We start from the raw sequence: 21331 nt of genomic DNA, 5'->3' as shown, positions 1-21331 counted from the left end.
CCGAATTTCGGTCTATTTGCGACCAGCCGCGCGACCGTTCCCGTCTAAAACCTACCGTTCCGCTGGTTCATCCGAACCGCTGTATAGTTGTGTCTCTGTATCAGCTGCTATAAGATCGTCAACGTGCACGTGGCGTTGGACGATTAACTGTAATATAGTAGCGACGATTGCTGTGCCCTGTTTGGGGAGTTTTTGCTGATAATGATATCATAAATAAATAAAATAATAATATAAAAATGATATTAACGATTTAGAAAATTTGTGAATAATTTATGAATAATTTCGTGGTATTTATTAGTGATTAATTTCGTGGAATTTATTAGTAATTAATTACGTGGTATTTTGGTCAATTGAGATGGAATTGCGAAGAATATTTATTGTATGGCGTCGATTATTTTTTTGACGTCCGTGCATCTTGATGATGTTAATATTAAGAAATTGTAGCGTTTGTAAATGTTCAAATTAATTTTTATTAACGATTCTGTCATCCATATATAGCTCAAGGGCAAAATTAAAAGGACAAAAAGTGGTCAATCTTTGAAAGACCATAACTTCGTTCATAATTATCATAAAATTATGAGCCTTTTTTTAAATTAAAGCTTGAAATTTCTAGTTTACGACACCGTAGTTTAATTTTTAATACTGTGCATCAGTATGACTTTGTTGCCTAAAATCTAAGGGTATGTTCGTGGGGTCGAGAAGTGTAAGTTTAACGCCCTCTAGGGATCGGGACAAATTTTTTTAGAGCGTACCGTCTAGAGAATTATAAAGTTTCAACCTTTCCCTTTAATTTAAGGGCAGATTCAAGTCGCTGCGATTTTTTCTTGCAAAGTTACAGCACTTTGAATGATGTATGTGCAGCCTCATTATTTGTTGATCTTCGAAGTCAAACCAGGCAGCATTTTCTGTTCACATTTCTATGATCTGAAAAAGTAATGAAAACAGAATGAAAATAATATAAAAATAGAGTAAAAATTATATGAAAATAGCATAGAAGTAGAATAAAAATATAATAAAAATTTCTATAAAAATAGAACGAGAATAGTATAAAAATAATAGAAATGGAGCAAAAATAATATAAAAGTAAAATAAAAATAGAACAAAAATAGTATAATTAAGTATTAAAAATAACAAAAGTATTACGAAATTGTAATAAAACTATGATAAAAATATAATGGAAATATAATACAATGAATTTTAAAATAGAATAAAATAAATCTAAGAAAGTAAATAATAAATTCGAGGAGCGATTTTACAAGAATAATTCCGAGCAAAGCGAAGTACCGTTATTGAAACATCGCTGGAAGATATCGGAGGATGATTACCTGGAAAGAAAGTGACAGAATGGAAACGATGGAGAGATTAAGAACGCAGATGGAGGTCCGAAACAGCAGAACGCTTCAATTACAGCCGGGAGTTTCGAGGAGGAAGCTGGAAAGAACAACCAATCAAACTTTAGTCCTGTAACTGGGAAGACAGGCGAGCGTACAATACCGATTCGACCGGGGGCCGCTTTCCAAAGAACTCGTTAAAATACAATTCAGCCCGGCCCGTTCAATTCAAATGGATTCCTCGGCGCCGGCGATGCCCGATAGCCGGCAAGATCGAGCTCACCTCCCGCGAATTCAAAGAGTTTATTAAAACAGAGAGATAGCGGCTCCGCGTTTCATTCCTGGTCCGATTCCGCGTTTCGATTTTACGATTAATAAAAAGAGGCGGTTGATAAAAAAGGTGCCGGAGTGGCGCGTGGGTGGTATGTGTTAGTGGAGAAGGAGAGGTGGCCGAATAGTGGCCCAAAGGTGGCCCAAAGGTGGCCATCGTTTTAATAATAGAATCGTACTGCAAAAGTACACTGTTCCCATTCTTCTATATATAATTATTATCCTCTGATGATTTGAAGCAACTTTTTCCTTTACAAAAATCTTCTCCGACGCTTCCTTCGCGAGTTATTAACGAAAAAAACTGACCAATAAGACGCGCATTCGACCGACCCAGTATCTGATCTCGCCTCTCATTGGCCAGCGTTTTTCGTCAATACCTCGTAAACGATGCTTCGGAGAACATTTTCGCAAAGGAAAAAGTTACTGCAAATAACCTCAAGAATACATACATATAACAATAACACAAAATATAATATATACAAAATTATTAATAATTTTAATTTATGCCAAAAATTTCAGTCATCTTTTCCGTTCAAAATTTCCGATTTTCCAGACAAAAATATACTTTACTAAATTAATCAACTATGTCGCAGAGGGCGCAAATATATTCGCAGCTCTATATGAGACTATCTAAATATATTAGTCGAACCACCATGCCCACCGTTCCCCTCGCACCATAGATTGAACACAGCCGGCGGAAGTTCGCCAGCGCGAGATTTCGGGTGGAGTTTTGATTCCCGGTTCCGGGTCCCGGGTTCTCGTTTGCCGCGCGTCGCTCCGGCACGGCGGACCGTAGCCGAGCAGAGAGCGGAGCGGACCAGGAGGCAGAACGAAGCGAAGCGGAGCGGTGCCGCGTCTACCCGGCAGTTGTTGCGTGTTTAATGCGCCGCCCGCTTGTACCCGCAACCTCGGAACCCAAATAAACCCGGCACCGAGATTTAGCAGACGCTTGCCTTCGCCGTGTACGCGGGACGAGATTAATTGTTCGTTCGCCGGCGACGCTGAACGAGTCGATTAATTCGTATCGTTGTTCCCGGAAGGATCGCTCGCCGCCATCCAAAACTATTTCCCACCCCTTTACACCCTCCGCCCCCCCCCTCCACCTCTTTTCTTTTCAATAACCCTGGGGAGAAGTTCTTTCATGCTTTTAATATGTAAAATAAGAATTCCGTGATATTCGAGGAATTATTTTGGGATATGGATATTTATTGGAGTTTGTGATACTCTTCGGTTTTGCAGTTGTTAGTAAGTAGTATAAACTGGGAAATTTCCAAATTAACAAATTGTCGAATTCAGATATTGCCAAATTATCAAATTAATAAATTGACAAATTAAAAAACTACTAAATTGAGAAATTGCCAAATTGTCATATTGAAACATTGCCAAATTATCAAATTAATAAGTTGACAAATCAAAACACTGCCAAATTGCCAAATTGCCAAATAGTCAAATTATCAAATCAATAAATTGACTTCTGCGCCTCCTCTGAATCGCCATTCAAGTACAAAAAAATCACCACTTGGAACATCAATGATTCCCCTCGACATTAATTAAATATTTCCCTTCACGCCTTACACTAAATCTATAAAATCAAGCTTTCTTCCATTTTCTCTAATAAATTCACGAAACTCTTAATTCCGTCATAGATCGAAATCAAAGTCGCGCGAGTCCTAAGCGGACGAATATCCGCGTTCCCGTCACGCAAGCTCCGCCGATCGTCGCGTTAAAGATTCAGCCCCGCATTAAGTGCCCATTAAAAATCCGTCGACTACCCTGCCCGGCCGATGGAAGGGCCGAAAATCCGTCGTCCGTATGGATCCGCGTATCCCCGTCGAAATTTTTAATCGCCGTCCGAATAATAAAAAGAGGACTTTGACGAAAGGCTTGGGGAGTGGAAGAAGGGGGATTGAGAAGAGAATCCGCGCGCGCGCGGGCGGGAGGAGAGAGGGAGATCCATTGAGTAATTGATCGACGCCGACGATCGGCTTCCATTAAAGGGTCGTTTCAATCAGGATCGACGCGGCCGACCAATTCATGCCGTTGAATAATAAGAGGCTTAATAGGTTCGGATGCGGAAGAAGCATTGAACGTCATCGATGATCTAAATCCGGCGCGTCGGGTCGCGTAAACCGAAGCGAGCGCGCGACGTCCCCCGGTCCTAGCGCGACGGACGTTGACGTACAAAACGAGAGCCTAATTTAATTGGCCAATTACGATGCTACCCTGCTACCAGGCTGTTTGGGGCGACGGTTCGGGGGGTGGGGGGTTGGGGTGGCACTGGTTTCGCGTCCATCGCGATATTCGCGAAGCAGTCGATGACACTATACGCGGCGCGATTCGACGCGGCGGCGCGGCCCGCGTTGTGTACGCGGTTTGACGGGCCGGCGATTTATCCGCGCGCGACGCTAAATTGCGAAACGAGGGGTGAACGGCGGTCAACGGAAACCCGATCATCCGTATTAGACAACAATACCGCGAGAACCCAATCACCGTGGACTCCTGTAAAATACACAAATCGCGGCCGAACGAAATCGCCCGGGCTTAGCCGGCCTGACTGCGGACACTGTAACCGGGTTTCCTATGCGCCGCCCCGCGTTTCAACGGGTAATCAGTCCGTGGTGCTTACGTTCCTACGCGTCAGAGGGCTGATCGGAGCCGCTGGACAAAAGTCGGAAATGAGGGTGGACAGATCTGAACGGTTCTGGCGATCGATGTGGTAATGGGGTAGGCCGATTTGAGGCGAAATTTCGAGTTCTGTGGACGATGGATTACTGCGATTCGAGGTTGTGTTTGCGGTGCGTGATGCTTTAGGTTGGGTTTTGCGTATTTGGGATGGAAAGAGGGTATTTTTAAGCGTTTCGGGAGATTGGATTTTTTTGGTAGGTAGAACGGTTTTTGGTAGATGATTTTTATAATAATTTTAGCGTTGGGGGAAATTGCTTTGAGTTTTCGAGTGTGAGAGGTAGTTTGATAAGTCATTTGTTGCAAGGTGAGTTATTGGTTATTGTATGACAATTAATTGTTGAATTGGTATATTGATTAGTTGGTAGACTGAGAAACTTATAAAATGACGAATTAACAAACTGATATATTAACAAATCGAAAAATTGGTAAATTGACGAATTTCTAAATTATTAAATTACTAGCCTGGCAAATTGACAAATCGACGAGTTACCAAATTATTATATTGCCTAATTGCCTAATTACCAAATTAGCAAATTTAGAAATTGCCAAATTATCAAATTAATAAATCGACAAATTGTAAAACTGCCAAATTGTCAAACCACGAAATTGCCAAATTACCAAATTATCAAATAGTCAAATTACCAAATTGCCAAATCCTACAAGAAAAAGTCATTAAAAAACCCTCCGTCTCTAACAAAAGTATCAACATCGTCTAAACCGTGTCAATCCGTGACCCGACGGCGAAATGATTAAAAAAGGAAGCGGTTCAGTAAATATTAATTTTGTCTGCAACTGCCGCACAGCGCCGTGTCCGCGTATAATCTGCTTTTAATGAGACTGCTTCCTTTTCATTCGAAAGTTGGAATTATTTCATGCTGCCCCCTTGGACGTTTGACGTCACGATCCCATAGAAAAAACCATCCCTCCTTCAATTCTGAATGCTGCAACGTTTGCAACCTCCCCCACCCGTCTCTCCGCTCTTCGATCCTTTTTTTTTCGAACGTCTCCCTCGGAAAGCTTCGGCAACGGGGGATTTTTCCTCCGGCTCCGATATTACAATTATTTAACGATACCCGTTTCCGTTTGATCCCTTTTAAATCCCTCTCGAACGTTAAACGTCCGACAATGGGATTGCGTGGACAAAAAGGGGGGGATAGAGAGAGAAAGGGAGAGGAGGAAGGATTCTTCGCTTTGATTTTAACATTGTGATTATTTAATGCTGGTTTTCGTTTCGTTTGACCGTTTTAAATCCGCTTTTAACGAGTGTTTAATGCCCGGCAAAGCGCGCTTTCACCGTTGCTAATCTTCTTCGCGAGAGCTTCAAACGCGTTTACGAAATTAACCCTTTCATGGACTCGAGCGGCGAAGTCATTCGGAACGATATGTTTTTTTTTGAAATGTTGGAATTATCATTTTTGTTAACGTTTCTGTGCGATCTCGTTGCGGTGATGCAATGGACGTAATAAACGACGGAGAGAAGTCGTTTTTAATGCGAAACGGCTTTTGCAAAATCTCAGAATGCATTAGCAACATTTATACGAGGATGGAATTAAATTCTTTGTAGGTTAATACGGTTGAAATCATTTCTATGAATTAATCAGCTCTTTCTCTCTCTCTCTCTCTCTCTCTCCGAGTTTCGCGAACTGATGTGACGGTTTTATAGGTTATGTGACAGATGGATCTGAATTGGACAAATCTTATTCCAATAACGAACAAACGATGCATCCTTTAGATTTATTACAATAGGTTTTTAATTGTTATACGTTGGAGCTGAGCGACGAATGAACGATTGATGTTTTATTTAAATAACGATTGCTTTCGATTAATAATTTTATCTGAATAATTTCTTTATTCTAGTAACTATTTTATTCAAAGGCGAAATTATTTGTGACTTTTTAATAATGTTGTTTATTCACAGTTGTTAGTAAGAAATTATTCTAAGAAATTGTTTGAAAAAATTATTCAAGGATTATTCGAATAAATATAAGTTCAACAAAATTATTCAGATATTATTCAAGGATTATTCGAATAAATATATATTCCACAAAATAAATCAGAGTTTATTCGACTAAAGATTTATTTGACAAAATAATTCACGGATTATTCGAATAAATATACATTTCAACAAAATAATTTAGGTTTTTTTCGAATAAATGTATATTCGACAAAATTATTCAAAGATTACTATATTAAACACTAATACGACAAGATTATTAAATTATTCGAATGAACACTGATACGACAAGATTATTCAATGATTCCAATAATAATTTATTCGACAATATCATATTACACAACTATTACACAATATTATCAAACGAAATGTTGTCCGAGCATTGTAACCGCCCTAGTTTCCAACGCATTAGAAAACAGGGCTTTCAATTATCGCTGTAATTATATCGATAATTCTACGATCACGGCGGACTCGGCGACCGGGTTTTCGATCCGTCCGTACCGTCAGTCACCTAACCAGGATACGGGAGTGCAAATATACGGCAGAATTCATCGTCTGTTTATTTTTCCGACTGTAGCTTTCATTGCCAATCGTTACGAGTGAAATTATAGCGTATCCTTGTCGAAGTTTAATTAAATCGCCGCGGGGAACGTGACGTTTTGAGCGGCTCGAAATTAACCGAACCGGACGACGGAACAGAGAAACGCGCTGGAACGAGAAAGGCAACCAGTGAGAGAGGGAGAGAGATAGATAGAGGAAGATAGAGAAAGAGAAACAGAGAGAGAGCGACGCAAGTAGAGAGATAGAGGCAGAGGCAGAGAAAGGAGAGAGAGAGAAATAGAGACAGACAGAGACAGAGAAAAGAGAGAGAGAAACAGAACTAAATATAGAGACAGACGGAGACAAAGAAAGGAAGAGAAAGAGAGAAAAACAGAGAAACAGAGAGACAAGGAAAGAGAGATAGAAAAGCAGAGAAACGGAGTAACAAACAAAGAGGCAAAGACAGAGAAATAGAGAGAGAAATAGAGAGAGAAATAGAGAGAGAAATAGAGAGAGAAATAGAGAGAGGAAGAGCGAGTATGGAGGAAGAGATAGAGCGCGACAGAGGAAGAGGAGCAGCACGCGTGATTTCAAGTAGAAACAGAGATCCATCGGGCGTAATTTACCTGTAATTAACGTTATCGATTTCCCTCGCCTCCGGAGAGGTCGCCATCGCTGGCCGCGCCGCGCGGCGGCCGTATAACGGTAATTATACAGAGGCATCGCGGGCATATTTACGCGAGAAAATACAGTAGATTGTAATTACACACAACAAACGCGGCGGAGTATGTTAATCCGTTCGGACGATTCGTTCCCAGTCGATCGCGTTTGCCAAACAATAACACCGGTGCGCTCGGCGCTCCGCGCAGCGACCGGTTCCTTTTTCATTTATTGTCGCGCAGTCATTACTGTTCACTTCCGGCCGGCGAAATCGTTCGACGCGTCTACTTCGACGAAATGGATTCCCAACATGGCGACATCGTTCTTGCTTTCTCGATGCCGCATCTACTGTACGCGTGATTTAATTACCTTTCGTCGATATATTGTTACTGCGTTTTGAGGTTATGAGGAACTAAATATAGACTTTCTTGTTACGTTACCAGGGTAACGAAGCCTTGCGTACCCCCTTAATAAATGGTCAGCAACAAAAAATGACGTCTAATAATAATTGTCGCGACCATAACACGTCGTACAGTAGCCTAAAACGATCTTTCCGCTGTCGATGACTTTCGGCGGAAACGCGTCCGGAAATAATTCCGCAGGGCCGTGGTCGGAGCGGGTTCGCGCGTTTTATCGCGAGCTGGGACCACGCGTCGTCGCTAGGAGGAAGCGGAGCGGCGCGGACCACGCGGAACCACGGTGGAATAGATAAAAAACGAAATGGAGGTAAACGGGGCAAGGAAGAAGAGGAGAGGAGGAGAGGAGTGCAGGGTGGATGCGGGACACGGAATTTTCCGTGGGCCGCGTGAAACGTATCACGGGGCAGTAAATTCAACGACGGCGACGACGCCGACCTTTTCCCGGGGAAATTATAATTTTCCCTCTCGTAAAGACCGACTCCCTCTCTCTCTCTCTCTCTCCCACCCCCGTGACGCTAATGCGAGCGTGCATTAGGCGAGAAAAATAGCCGGGGCCCGCGGAGACGAGGAAATTTGTATGAAGGCGAGACCGCGCGCCGGCGGGTTAATCGGCGAGAAAATGGCGACAATGGCATCCCGCCGCGAATTAAGAATCGACGACGCGGGACCGTAGGGACCTCTGGCCAGGTGAGCAGAGCTCGCTTGATGGCCGCGCCCTCTGGGAACGCGTTGATGAAAAGGTGGCGCACTTGTGTACGAGTTTCTGAAAACTATTTTTATTGCCGGAGAAATAATCGACGCGAAGAGAAAGGGGTTTTCGTTCATGGTGTTCTCTAAAAGACCATGGGGATAATTAACCCCATGAAGTACCATAGCCTTTACAGTCACTGAGAATTTTTCAATTGCTGTAATTTCTTAGAAGGGGCAGAACATTAACCCTTTGCACTCGGAGCCATTTCAACTTCAAATCTAAAATGATTTAATCATTTCTTTAATTTTTTTAAATCGAAGATTTGTCGATGTCTATAGAAATAATTATGCAGCGTGTTACAACAACTCGAATGGCGCCGCAGAGTCGCCACTCGAGCGCAAAGGGTTAATATTTATTCCGTGCTTGAATCTACCCGAATGCTTAAATATTAATGTCGAGGTTATGTTTGAATTAAATTTAAGATAAAATGAAATTCTTCTGGAAATTTATGGAATTCGAGTATTCAAGGAAAAATAGCGGTACAATAAATATAAATTTTCTTCTTCTGCTTCTTCTTCTATGAAATTATTATAATCGAAAAACTTCGAGACATCCTAACTGTCGAGAAGATTGCGCGGCAAACGCTTTAACTTCGGCTGCGGGCCACGTGCGCCATAAATAGCGGACGCGGACATATTTATTTAACGCGCGTGCAAACACGTGTTTTATGACAAATTTAATTCTGTAAAATATATATGTTTCCGCATAAAATAACGCAGCATTGTACGTATAAACCGTAGCAGAGAACGAAGCGCGTAAATTCGTTTAATTGTTATTTATACAGTGATTGTTAATTATTAATTGCTCGCAAGAGAGAGACGCGGTCGACGATTTCAGGCGACGAGGAATACATGGGAGATGGTCCGTGGAAAAAAAAATATTTCGCTGGTATTTTTTTCGATCGAACATCCACCATATCGGGAGCCATGTAAACGGTCCCCCCATAGTTAGGAGTCGAGGAACTATTTTTTTTTATAAATATCTCGGACGCGAGCGAAGCCGCGGAAAAATACTCGTCCCCCCACCACCACGACTCTTTTTCTCTTTTTTTTTTTTCTATTTTCGAAATCGCGCGGTTTTGTCAATACGCTGGTCACTTTTGTGTCCGAATGCCAATATGGAAGAGAATTCGCGGCGTTGATTTGATTTCGTGTCACGGATAGGTTACCGTCGACCGACTGCGAGATTTTTACGTGGGAATTCAATTTTTCCTTTTTTTTTTTCGGCCGCGGATCCCCATGGAAACCGACGCCGAAATGAAATTTTCCTTCCGTCCGTGTCTCTCGGTAAGTCGGACATAATAGAATACGGAAAATAGAGGTTCGTATTACCGGCTGAGAGCCTTTGAATTCTAAAATCGGTTCGCTTTTCGTTTTTTAATCGGTTTCTGATAACGATTTATTCGGGACGAGTTCGTTAAAATTCGCAGTTAAAAGTATCCAGTACTATAAGTCTTTAATTATTAAGGTGTGTCTATGTGAATATTTTTTAATGCGAGGGAGCTTAAATTAAAGGTAGAAGTGTCTAGTTTTCAACCATGTACAATAAATTAAAAAAGGTTCGTAGGGAACGTTTCTACAATTCGCGAAACCCAACCCTTCCACCCAAGAAAAATGGCCCCAAATTACAGGGATTTTGAGATTAATTTTTTAGGGATATCCCAGTGAATCTTTTTCAATGTAAAATACCTTAAAATAAAGCTAATAGTGTCTAGTCTTTAACCACGTACAATAAATTAAAAAAGATTCGTAGGGAACATTTTTGCAAGCCTTGGAACCCAACCCTTCCAGTCAGGATAAATGGCCCCAGACTACAGGGATTTTTCGATTAATTTTTAAAAATTGTCCACGTCAATATTTTTCAATGCGAACTACCTCAAATTAAAGGTAAAAGTGTCTACTTTTCAACCATATACCATAACCTAAAAAAGATTCGTAGGAAACATTTAAACTACAGCGATGTCTCCCCCCCCCTCCCCGCCCTCCCTTTCCCGGAAAGGTTAATCCGGAGATTCATAACGGCCGCTCGTTTTTCGGATTTTTATTCCGATTTGCAACGGCTCTGCACGCCGTCCGGCGAGAAGATTAAATAAATCGCGTTGTTCAAAAGGCAATTCCCAGTTTTGACAATGGCGGACGAACAAATAAGAGTTTGTTTGCTCTATAGTGAGCAGTCCCTGGGATATATCGACTCGCGCGGCCCGTTCACCGTGAAGTCTGTCGAAATGAAAATGGATTTAATACTTTTAACAAACCGGTCGGACGAATGATTTCGCCGATAGAGAGACTATCGCAAGAGAGAGAGAGAGAGCGAATCGTGGTACACGGCGCGCGCGCGCGCGACTTGTCCGAATTAAATATCAAACACGTTCGTCGACCGGTTTTATTGGATTCGCCGTTCTATTTAAATATATTCCGGCGCGCACTCGATTATTTCGCCGCGCATAGTGCTGGTTTTATCGAATCTATCCGGGGCCAAAATCGGCGAAGGAGATTAAACGGGAAATAAATTAACGCGAATGAATTAGCGTCGCACATCGTGCTCTGTCTTTTAGCGATTGTTTTATATCGCGCACCGATTTGCTGCGCGCTGGAAATTATTCTTGATGATGCCTTCCAACCACCTGGCATTGTGAAAATGTCGAGGAAATTGCAAAACAATACAAACAGTTTAAAAAGTATAAATAATGTAGAAAAGCAAAGTATCTTTCAATTTTAATTTCACAATGATTTCGATTGTAAGGTTAGGATAATAAACGAGTATTAATTATATTATTACACTCACCCCCAAAAAATCTCCAATTCTAAATGTCACATAGAATGTCTTATTTAAATATATTAAATATTTTTATCTAAATATATTATCTATAATTACCGAAACGATTAAATTGACAAAATAAGATTTACCTAAAAAGCTAATATCTAACATTATTAATATTCTTCCAACTGTTCAAAAATAGATACAGCATAAAATTGCGACAACTCTGCTTCTTAAATTTATTATTACTAACGAATTGTGATTGTTTAGAAAAAAATTATTTCTGCATTTTCAATCGGTAGGAAATGGCTTTGCAGGGTAAGCGTCGCGACACCTAGATCCGCGCACCTGTCGATAAAGCCGGCGCGAAGTAGAAGGCATTGTGCCCGAATATTAATGGGAGGTAAGGGTGGCTCTCGTCGATCAATCGATTCGCGGCGGGTGTCTAAAAACGTGTCGCCGTTAAATCGCGGCGAGGGTAGTTATCGCGTAGGTGCCTGGGTTTTCCTGGTGGAAAGCAGATACAGGAGGCGGCGGTGGTTGGTGGTTGGTTGGTGCACACCGGTCGAGTCACGGGCCGATCATCCCCGGTGAAATTCCACGGAGATCGAGTACACGGGATTAGCTGCCGGAGAAAAAGTCTCGCCACCCTCGTCGATGCTGATAGATTCCTGATGTGCTCCCCGGGATAGAAGTTTTTTGCGCGGGGGCTCTCTCACTCGAGACCTCTCGCGTCGGGACCGCCGGCACGGAAGAGATAAGAACGCGACGCGTACCGGGGGACCGGCGACACGGAATTATATTTTTCGACGGATATGTGTATGGGTATATCTATACGTATAAATCTATATCTATAAATATCTATATGTTCATATATCTATATTTATATCTAGTTCTTAAAACATGCAAGACATAATAATATTAATAATAATAGTCATTTAAAATTGACAAGATTTACAGAATTTCTAAATAGAATTACATCTATAAAATGCACAAGATTTGTAGAATTCATAAAATTAATAAAATTGACAAATTCTACGAAATCGACAATATTTAAACAATTTCGAATATTAATAAAACAGACAAGATAAATCAAATCCATAGAACCGTCAAAACTGATAAAATCAATAACCCTAACAATATTAATAAACATACGAAATTCGTCAAACATATAAAATTCAAGAACTCCATCAAAAAACCATAAAATACCACACCCCATTTTCCAACAAAATACAACCAATTAACAATCAAAACAACTGAATACCCTCTTCCTGGCACATTACAAAATTAGCAGAAAACACAATAATCATTTCGACAAATGCAACAATGCACCTCCCAGTAAAACACCATACAATGAACAGAATGAAGCACGAGAGGCACGGATTCCAGCGTCTCCGTTCCTTTGTTCGCCGTAAAGTTTGCCCGCGGGGGCTGGGAAGTGGTTGTCGGTAGAGGGTTGTCGGCAGGTTATCGGCAGCGTTCCGCGTAACCCGACGGGATTGACGGCGGCAGCGGCGGCGGAAGAGTTAAGCCAATTTGGCTCCCAAACAAGTACGTGCTTGATGCGCAGAAAATGATCCACTCGAGCCTTAAGTCTCTTTTATGGGCTCGCACGAAGATAGTCCCGGTGTGTAGTTCTTGCCGCTAAGCTGTTTCGAGCCCCCGCGATGTCGGGCCGCGCGGTGCTTGCTCATTGGCATCGGGATCGATAAAACCACTTGAATTAGTTCGCGGGTAAAGCGGCCCCGCGCGGAGCCGATACGCTGACAGGGAAACGAGGACGTGCTCGACCTACGCGATCCACTCGCTTTTTGAATCGTTCGCTTCGTCATACCTTGCTCTCGTGTCTTTATCTTCCTCTGACTCGGTTTTTCTTGCTCTGTATTTCTGTATTTTTCTGTCATTTTCTTTATGGCTATATTTCTTTATTTGGCTGTATTTTTCTATATTTTTCTTTCTCTTTTTTTAATTTTTTTATTAATCTCTGTTTCTCTTTCTTTTTTTCTTTCTTTGGCTCCTTTTCTCTCTATTTTTCTTTCTTTCTCTTGCTCTATTTCTTTTTTTATATTTCTCCCTTTCTTTCTCTTTTTTTTCATTATCTCGCTCTTCCTATGTATTTTTCTTGCTCTATCTTTCTATTCGTATATTTCTCTCTTGCTCTATTTCTCCCTTGCTCTATCTCTCTCTTGCTATATTTCTCTCTTGCTCCATTTCTCTATTCCCGTACCTCTCGCTTGTTCTATTTCTCACTTTCTCCATTTCTCTCCTGCCATATTTTTCTCTTGTTCCAGTTCTCTCTTGCTATATTTCTCTCTTCTTCTATCGCTCTATTTGACTATCTCTCTTTTCCTCTACCTCTCTCTTGCTCTATTTTTCTCCTGCTCTATATCTCTCTTTCTCTATATTTCTCTTGCTCTATGTCTCTCTCCCGCTATCTTTTTCTCGCTATATTTCTCTCTTGCTCTATCGCTCCGTTTGACTATCTTTCTTTTACTCTACCTCTCTATTTCTCTCTCTCTCTTCCTCTATCTCTCTTGCTCTATATATATATGTCTCTCCCTCCCTGTCTCTCAGTCACCCTTCCCCCGCCGATGGCTGGTACGCGACGATATCTCGAGCCCCGCCAGGATGATCAAGCTTTCCCCCGCCCTCGAGGGCTTGATACGACCGAAGAAAGATGGTTTATCGTGGCTACGTGAGGATCATTAATCGAACAGCGGATACGCGGGTCTCTTCTAGCCACCCTCGCACGCGCGTTTCTTGCGCTCCCCCAAGCCTCCAACCATGAAAAACCACGGCTCCGCGGGGTCACGTCGTGGGAATGATGATGGAGACGATCGCTGTAAACTGCCGCTTAATCGATCGCGCCGGCTCCTTTCGATAATAGCGTGTCGCCTGCGACCTAACCGAAACGATCCACGGTATCACCACCGGGGATCCTCTTTTGTCGAAGTCCCCGCGGTTTTAGGGTTACGCGAACCCTTTATGTTCGCTCGAGAGAGACAGAGAGAGAGAGAGTTTGGGAGAGAGAGAGAGAGAGAGAGAGAGAGAGCGAGAGAGAGTTTGAGAGAAAGAGTTTGGGAGAGAGAGAGAGAGAGCGAGAGAGAGTTTGAGAGAGAGAGTTTGAGAGAGAGAGTTTGGGAGAGAGAGTTTGGGAGAGAGAGAGAGAGAGTTTGGGAGAGGGAGAGAGAAAAAGAGAGAGAGAGATAGGGTTTCCGCTCGGATCGCGGTTCGATCGAGCCGCCGCGAGAAGCGGATCCGTGTCGCTGCGCGGTTCGCGCCGGCTGCGGAAATCGTCGCCTCGGAACGACGGAGATTTCCGCGAGATTTATCACGTGTCTGTTATGGCGCGGCCAGGTACGTGACGCGAATTAAAAATAATTCGGTGCTCGTTCGCCGCCGCCGCTGCTGTCACAGTTTTACGGCGATCGCGGGAATCGGTCGTATCCGGCGCTTTTCCTTCGCAATTTTTCGTTTATTTTCCGCGCGGACGCCCGACGCTCTTCCCGCGCGTGTTTCCGCTGCAGAATTTTCGGCCGGAAATTCGGAACGGTGCGGAAGCTTCGCGATTATTTATACGCTCGATTGACGGCGAGCTTACATTTTCCATAGCGTTCCGAAATTCGGAAACCGGCCCGAAGCGGAGGCGAACGTTTCCCGGTGTTGTTTCGATTTTTGGTTTTTCGTTTGCTTCGCCGGCGACGGATTTTACGCGGAACGGACGACGCTATTGAAAATATTTAATAGGAGGAACGCGGTTTATTATAAACGAGTTTGTAGAGTAATTATACTTTAACACTATTTTTATTGTTGAAATATTTTATTTTAAATAATGCTTTTATTAAGTTGAGAAAGCTTTGCTAGATATAGGTCATAGAGCTGATAGAGGTCAACAACTCTACAAATTAACAATTATATATTCCACCCTATTTTTAATATTTTCGAGTAATAATCAATTATATTAATACATACAATGGTCTGTTCAACAAATACTGAATTTTTATATTCTCTCTTAAATCTCTCTATTATAAACCACACTATAACACGCTCATGCTTAAACGATCGATCACTGTCCACGCTACCCTAAATACAGTAGACCCAAGGTGGTCGTCCGCGCTTCGTACACCATTAAAGTCTTCCCAGCATTCTTCGAGAGAGAAAGAGAGAGAGAGAGAGAGCTTCTCGAGACAGGAAGTTCGCAAGAAACTAATTCTTCATCCTCCTATGCAAACCGTCGTCGATCCGCGAGCGGATTGCTAGCGGAATCGGCCGGAATATAAACGGATACGAAGGGCAAATCACCTCGGGCTGGAAACTTTTCAGATTGGAGATTTAAGCCTCGCGATGGGGCGGCGTCGACCCCGTAGAAACGAAGGGTGACAGACAGCTTGGAATGTATATTATACATATACATATGTATACAGGGTGGTCGATGTAATTGTTACGAGTCATAACTCCGTTATTATTGCATTGATAAAAAAATGCCAAAGGAGAAAGTTAAACGGTTCAAAGGGTACTATATCACTAGGTCTTTAAATTATTTTTGGATGCAGTAGTGCATGTGCAATAAACAATTGCATAATTTGTTTAAATAAAAATGCATATGTTTTTTTATACAGATCGATTCTTCTGTTTATTCCGCGTAAAAAGTTATTAGAGCGGCATGGCGAAAAAATTATCAGATCTCCGAGATATTTATATTTCAATATTTTCAAAAAATATCTTTATTATAGATGATATTAATTTATTTAAAAAAAAATTTCAAGGCCTACAAATGTAGTGCTCTTCGAACGATTTTTCTTTCTCCTTTGGCATTTTATTATAAATGCAATATTAACGGAGTTACGACTTGAAACCATCAAGTGGACCACCCTGTATATGTATATTATATGTATGTATATCCGCGAAGGGGTGGGAGATGTTTCTTCGCCGCGGGAACAGCCGAGAACGATGGATGGAATCGCGGGTGGGTGGGGTGCCCGGTGAAAGGTCGCGAGCACTTTCCGATAGTTCTCCGGCATCGGAGGGCCGGGGCCCGCTCGTTTTCGAACTAAAATATAAGGTTGATTCTGAGAGCGGGTAGTTAGAGCGCAAGTCAAACAGTGGAACTCGAAGCGCCACGGTGGTAGTTCCGAAGCTCTCGGCGGGGATTTAAGAGCGAGCGACGCTGTTGCGACGCATCGAGCCACGACGTGTATATTCGTCAATCACAGAGTAAGTTGCGCTGCTAAGATATTGGATGAAAAAGATGGGTTTATTTTATAAAAATAATATTTACGAAATATTTTAAACATCTTGAAATTTCAGAATATGTTTTGTTTTTCTCAAAAATTGCAATTTAAATAGCTAATGGTCACTGATTTATACGCATGACGAGTATACTCGTCGATACACAAAATTTTGCCACTTTTCCATGACGAGTATACTCGTCGATACACAAAATTTTGCCACTTCTCCGTGACGAGTATACTCGTCGATCACAGTGAACTGGTTAATTGCGGACGAGCGTTTTCCGAACGCGGAAGGCATTTCCGTCGCGCAGGAAAACGCAACGACTGGGAGACGACGAGACGGGAAAGGATTACGGGCGGTCGTGTCGAGGCAATTTAAGCGGCCCTTGTCCTTCCCGGGCAACGAAGTGTCCTTATCTCGGTCGGTGCGTTTGCAAACTGTCCCGTCCGTAGCCGGGCGGCCGAGCCCGACGGTTTATCGGAAACCGATTACGGAGGCTGTTTCGCGAGAAATTTTATAGCCGCCTCGAGACAATAAATTGCCAGCTGTGTCGCCCCTCGTGTGCGCGCGGGAGAGAGAGGCTCTCTGGCCACGGAGAGAATGCGACTTGGAACAACGCGGCTCCTTCGGCGGACACGCACGATTACGCGATTGTTCATTCGCGATTTGTCGGGCACGGTGGTTTTCGGGGAAATAAGCTACGCTGGGAGTGGGGGGTTGAGGCATGTGGAGGGAGTTTTTGACAGAGACGAGGATGCCGGGTGGTAGTCATTCTATTGCATTTCTTTCTGTTTTCCTTTATTTCATTACGTTTTTATATTTTTCTTTCTGTCTCTCTTTGTTTCTTTTTTCTTGCCTTATTTCTTTCTTTCGTTGTTTATTCATTTAATTATTCATTCAGTTGTTCATTTCTTTAGTTATTGATTCATTTAATAATACAAATTTAATATTGTATTAAATTCTATTAATTTAATATTTTAATATTTATCTAATAACATTCTATTAAACACTAAATTCATTTAATAATAAAATTTCTTTAGTTATCGATTCATTTAATTACTCATTTATTTGTTCTTTTCTTTAGTCATTAATTCATTTATTTATGTGCATATCATATAATTTTTATGTTACAAAACTATAAAACCATCTACAGCTCTTTATCACGAACCTAATTCAAACTCACAGCATCCACCCTATAGTATATACTCTCCACGCCGCTGCATATGACTCCCACGCATGCGTCGCCTCTCCCCACGCCTCGCGTAGCTTATTCTCCCGCGAACGCCGATCAACGCAAAAAATCGAGACGCCCTTACTACAATATTTAAAATAACGTCGAAGCCCGGGAAAATTGAAACCGTGGAAAACAATGACCACGTTTCCTATATCCCGCGGTTGACGTGCAGTTTTTAAGGTGAACGAAATTACGGTTAAGCGGACAACAGGGGAAAATTGATGGCCGAGCGTCGTCGTGGTCTCGGCCGCGGAAAATGGAAAAAGTCGATTTTCCCCTCTTGAGCAACAATGGTGCTCCTCCTCCTCCTCTCGGCACCGTCTTTCAAACCGACCTTCGGATATTTACGAATTTTATTTCCGCGTCGCCATAATTCTCTTCCTAAATATCGGCGAATACGCTTCACGGATGGGAAAAAAAGGGGTAAGAAATCCTTCATCGATTAATCACGTGTTCGCGCTGGGATAAGCATTGTCCACTAGGTGTCTTTCATGAATGTCAATTGTTGCGCGAAAATGTTATCTATTCTATATTATTTATTTATTCTATTTTTTTATTTGCAAAGAATTTTACTATTGAAATAGTAATTGAATTAATTGAGATGATTGCTTTTTTTGGTACACCCTGTATATAGTATTTTCTAAAAATCTAGCAAAAATAAGTGACGCTTTAATTTTGCTCAATACTGTACTTAGAATTCAGGCACTCTTTTCAGCATTATACGTAACAAATAAACGAGATATAATCACTGATTCCAGCAAAATAATCTCAACATAACCTCGACAATTTTTAAAAAAGTTATAGCTGTCGAAAGATTAAAAATTCGTTCTAAAAGTTCACCAAAAATAACCGCCGCTTCAATTTCGCCCAATACTGTACCCACAACACAGTTAATTCCTATCAATCGGCGCCGCTCGTAAAGACAGCTTCCAATCAGAATCCGGAACAACGATGAAGACCGTTCCAAAACCGAAAACGCCGTAATTTCGACCGAACGAACGAACGAGTCCGCAGCGATCGAAACCAAACCCGACAAGCCAGTAGTAAATCGTCGCGCTATATCCATCCGGATCGTTTTCCACCACGGAGGTAACCCTTTCGAAAACGATCCACCGGACGATACTCTACCGAGCGCAATCAAAGCCCATCATCATTCCATTATTTCACTTTCGCCGAAGTTTTACGGATTTTTCGCGGGAATTTTCGGGCGAACGACCGTAGCTCGTTATCGAGCTGCGCGTCGCGTCGCGACGATAGGCGTGGACCCTAAACCGCGCGGCTCTCGCGCGATGAAAATCATAAAATTTCGCCGGCCGGATTAAATCAACAAGTCAAATTGCACGGGGACAGAGAGCGCGAGCGCTTTCGGGCCGCGGGATTCGCCTGGGTGTGCCGGCGTCGAATTTCGTTAATGATATTTTCGGGACGCGATCAAAGGGTGGCCCGCCCGATGGCCGGGCCATGCGCCGTTTTAAATGACCGATTCCGTCGCGTTTATTGCCCTCGAATGGCTCGCTCTACTTATGGCGTTCTTTCTCTCGTTCACGATTTTAAAAGGTTTCAGCGCGAAAGCTGCGGCAATGATTCTTGCGCGCGAACGAACGGATATTGCTACATAAAACAGTGTATGATAAATAATGGTCGAAGCTGTTCATTATGTTTAACGGGAGCGCTGACAATTATTGTTTTGTAATAATGGCAAGGTTTTTATTATGTGATTTTTATTATACAACCGTAGGTGTTTGTTGGTCAATTTTTACGACGGTATTTTTATACAATATTGTTTCATTGTTTAGGTTGGTTGTTTATTTACCAGAGGTATTATTTAGTAAAAGAGAAGATAATAGGGTGGAGAGAGATAGAAGAAGAATTGTACGAATCTAAATATTATTATTAAGAAAATATTATTTTGTTACAAGCGATAAAATCGTTTAAAAAAATTTTTTAAATACATGATTGCATACTATTTAACTCCTTAACATTATTAAAATAGGAAATAAATGTCTATACAGCGCCCATAATTTTTATTTCACATAAAAATTCAAAGCCCTGTTATAAAACTTATAATCACTTTGTTCTTAAAAATAACGGATAATTTCCATAAATAAGTTCAATATATTTCATTCTATAAATGCAAACAATCGACATGGTATTTGGCCACTCCATAGTAATGAGATCTATTCTCGAAAATCAAACGCTTCCAGCCGTCTGCGATAAAAGTCTTAACGCGATCTCGACGCGTCGACATCGGCGCCGAAAGGATTAATATCACGGCAGTAATCGAAGCGGTTCCATTGTATGTGTGTACAATCGACTGGCAACAGAGTGCGTGTTCAAAGGGTTGGCGCGTTTTAACGGTGTCCCGAAGAACCCGGGCGCGGCGGATTAAATTTTATTGCGGCGAAAGAAATACAGGGCTGTTTCATTGCGCGAAATAAAAGTGCCCGGGTATGAAACGGTACATTCGTATTAGAGGCGAGCGGGGTGTGCCCCAGGTGAAGTGGGCGGAGGTAGAGGGGCAGAGACGCGACGAACAAAAAAGCCGGCGGGAAAAAAAAAAGAGGAGGGCGATGGAAAAAGCGAGCGAGGAGAAAATGTGTGGCGCGTGCTCGGCCGGCGGCCCCCGCATCGACGTTTATCGAGCGCGGGGAGGATTAAGCGGCGCAATGACACTTTCGAAAAAAGCCCCGGCTATTCGTGGTCACGGGCTTTTACAATAAATATACGTATTATCGAGCGGACCGGTTCGTAAATTAACACGGCTCGCCGGACCGGCACCGCCCAGAGGGGTTGCGACGGGATACGACGGCGACGAGAGCGACGACGACGACGGTGGAGACGAGGTAGGATGACGATGGTGACAGGGAGGATGGGAGGTGACAATATGGGACAGTGACAACGAGGAGAACAATAATAAAAATTATAAGGAAAATAATATGGCAGGTTAGATATTAGAAGGAGAACAACAACAACAGCAAAGACAACGACAATAACAAAAAAGAGCTAGGATAATAACAAGGAGAACAATGACAACAACGAAAAGAAGAGGACAGCAGCTGGGAAGATGACAACAAAGTCAACAATAAAGAGGACAGGAATGACAACTACGACGAGAACAATGACGATAGTGGGAATGACAATGACAATGAGCAGAATCACAATAACAACAAGAATAAGGATGACAATGACAAGAAAAAGAACATCGACAACAAGATCAAAAACAACATCAACAAGAACAAGAACAATATCATCAACAACGCAGCAAAAACAACAAGTCGACAGCAAAGACAACAACAAGGACAACGATATAAACAATAAGAAGAACAACAATAAAAACAACAAAAATCAGAACAACAACAATAAAAACAACAGCAACATTTCAACAACAATAAAAACAACAGCAACGAGAACAACAACAAGAAAAACAACAGCAACAAG

The 21331-nt window shown here is 42.1% G+C and overlaps 1 long non-coding RNA gene across 1 annotated transcript in view; it reads right to left on the bottom strand.

Moving 5' to 3' along the window:
* Positions 1–754: 754 nt before the first annotated feature.
* The window catches only part of LOC144471308 (uncharacterized), a 91589-nt gene continuing 71012 nt past the window's right edge, over positions 755–21331 (bottom strand). Inside the window, exons 3-4 of the long non-coding RNA XR_013494243.1 lie at positions 1326–1431; positions 755–924 (exon numbers count right to left, since the gene is read on the bottom strand). This is a non-coding gene — a long non-coding RNA (uncharacterized LOC144471308). The remainder of the gene's footprint in view (positions 925–1325; positions 1432–21331) is intronic.

The sequence above is a fragment of the Augochlora pura genome, chromosome 6 (genome assembly GCF_028453695.1).
Source record: "Augochlora pura isolate Apur16 chromosome 6, APUR_v2.2.1, whole genome shotgun sequence".
Lineage (NCBI taxonomy): Eukaryota > Metazoa > Arthropoda > Insecta > Hymenoptera > Halictidae > Augochlora > Augochlora pura.
Note: the sequence above shows the minus strand (reverse complement) of the source record. Positions and strands in the feature narration are given on the sequence as shown.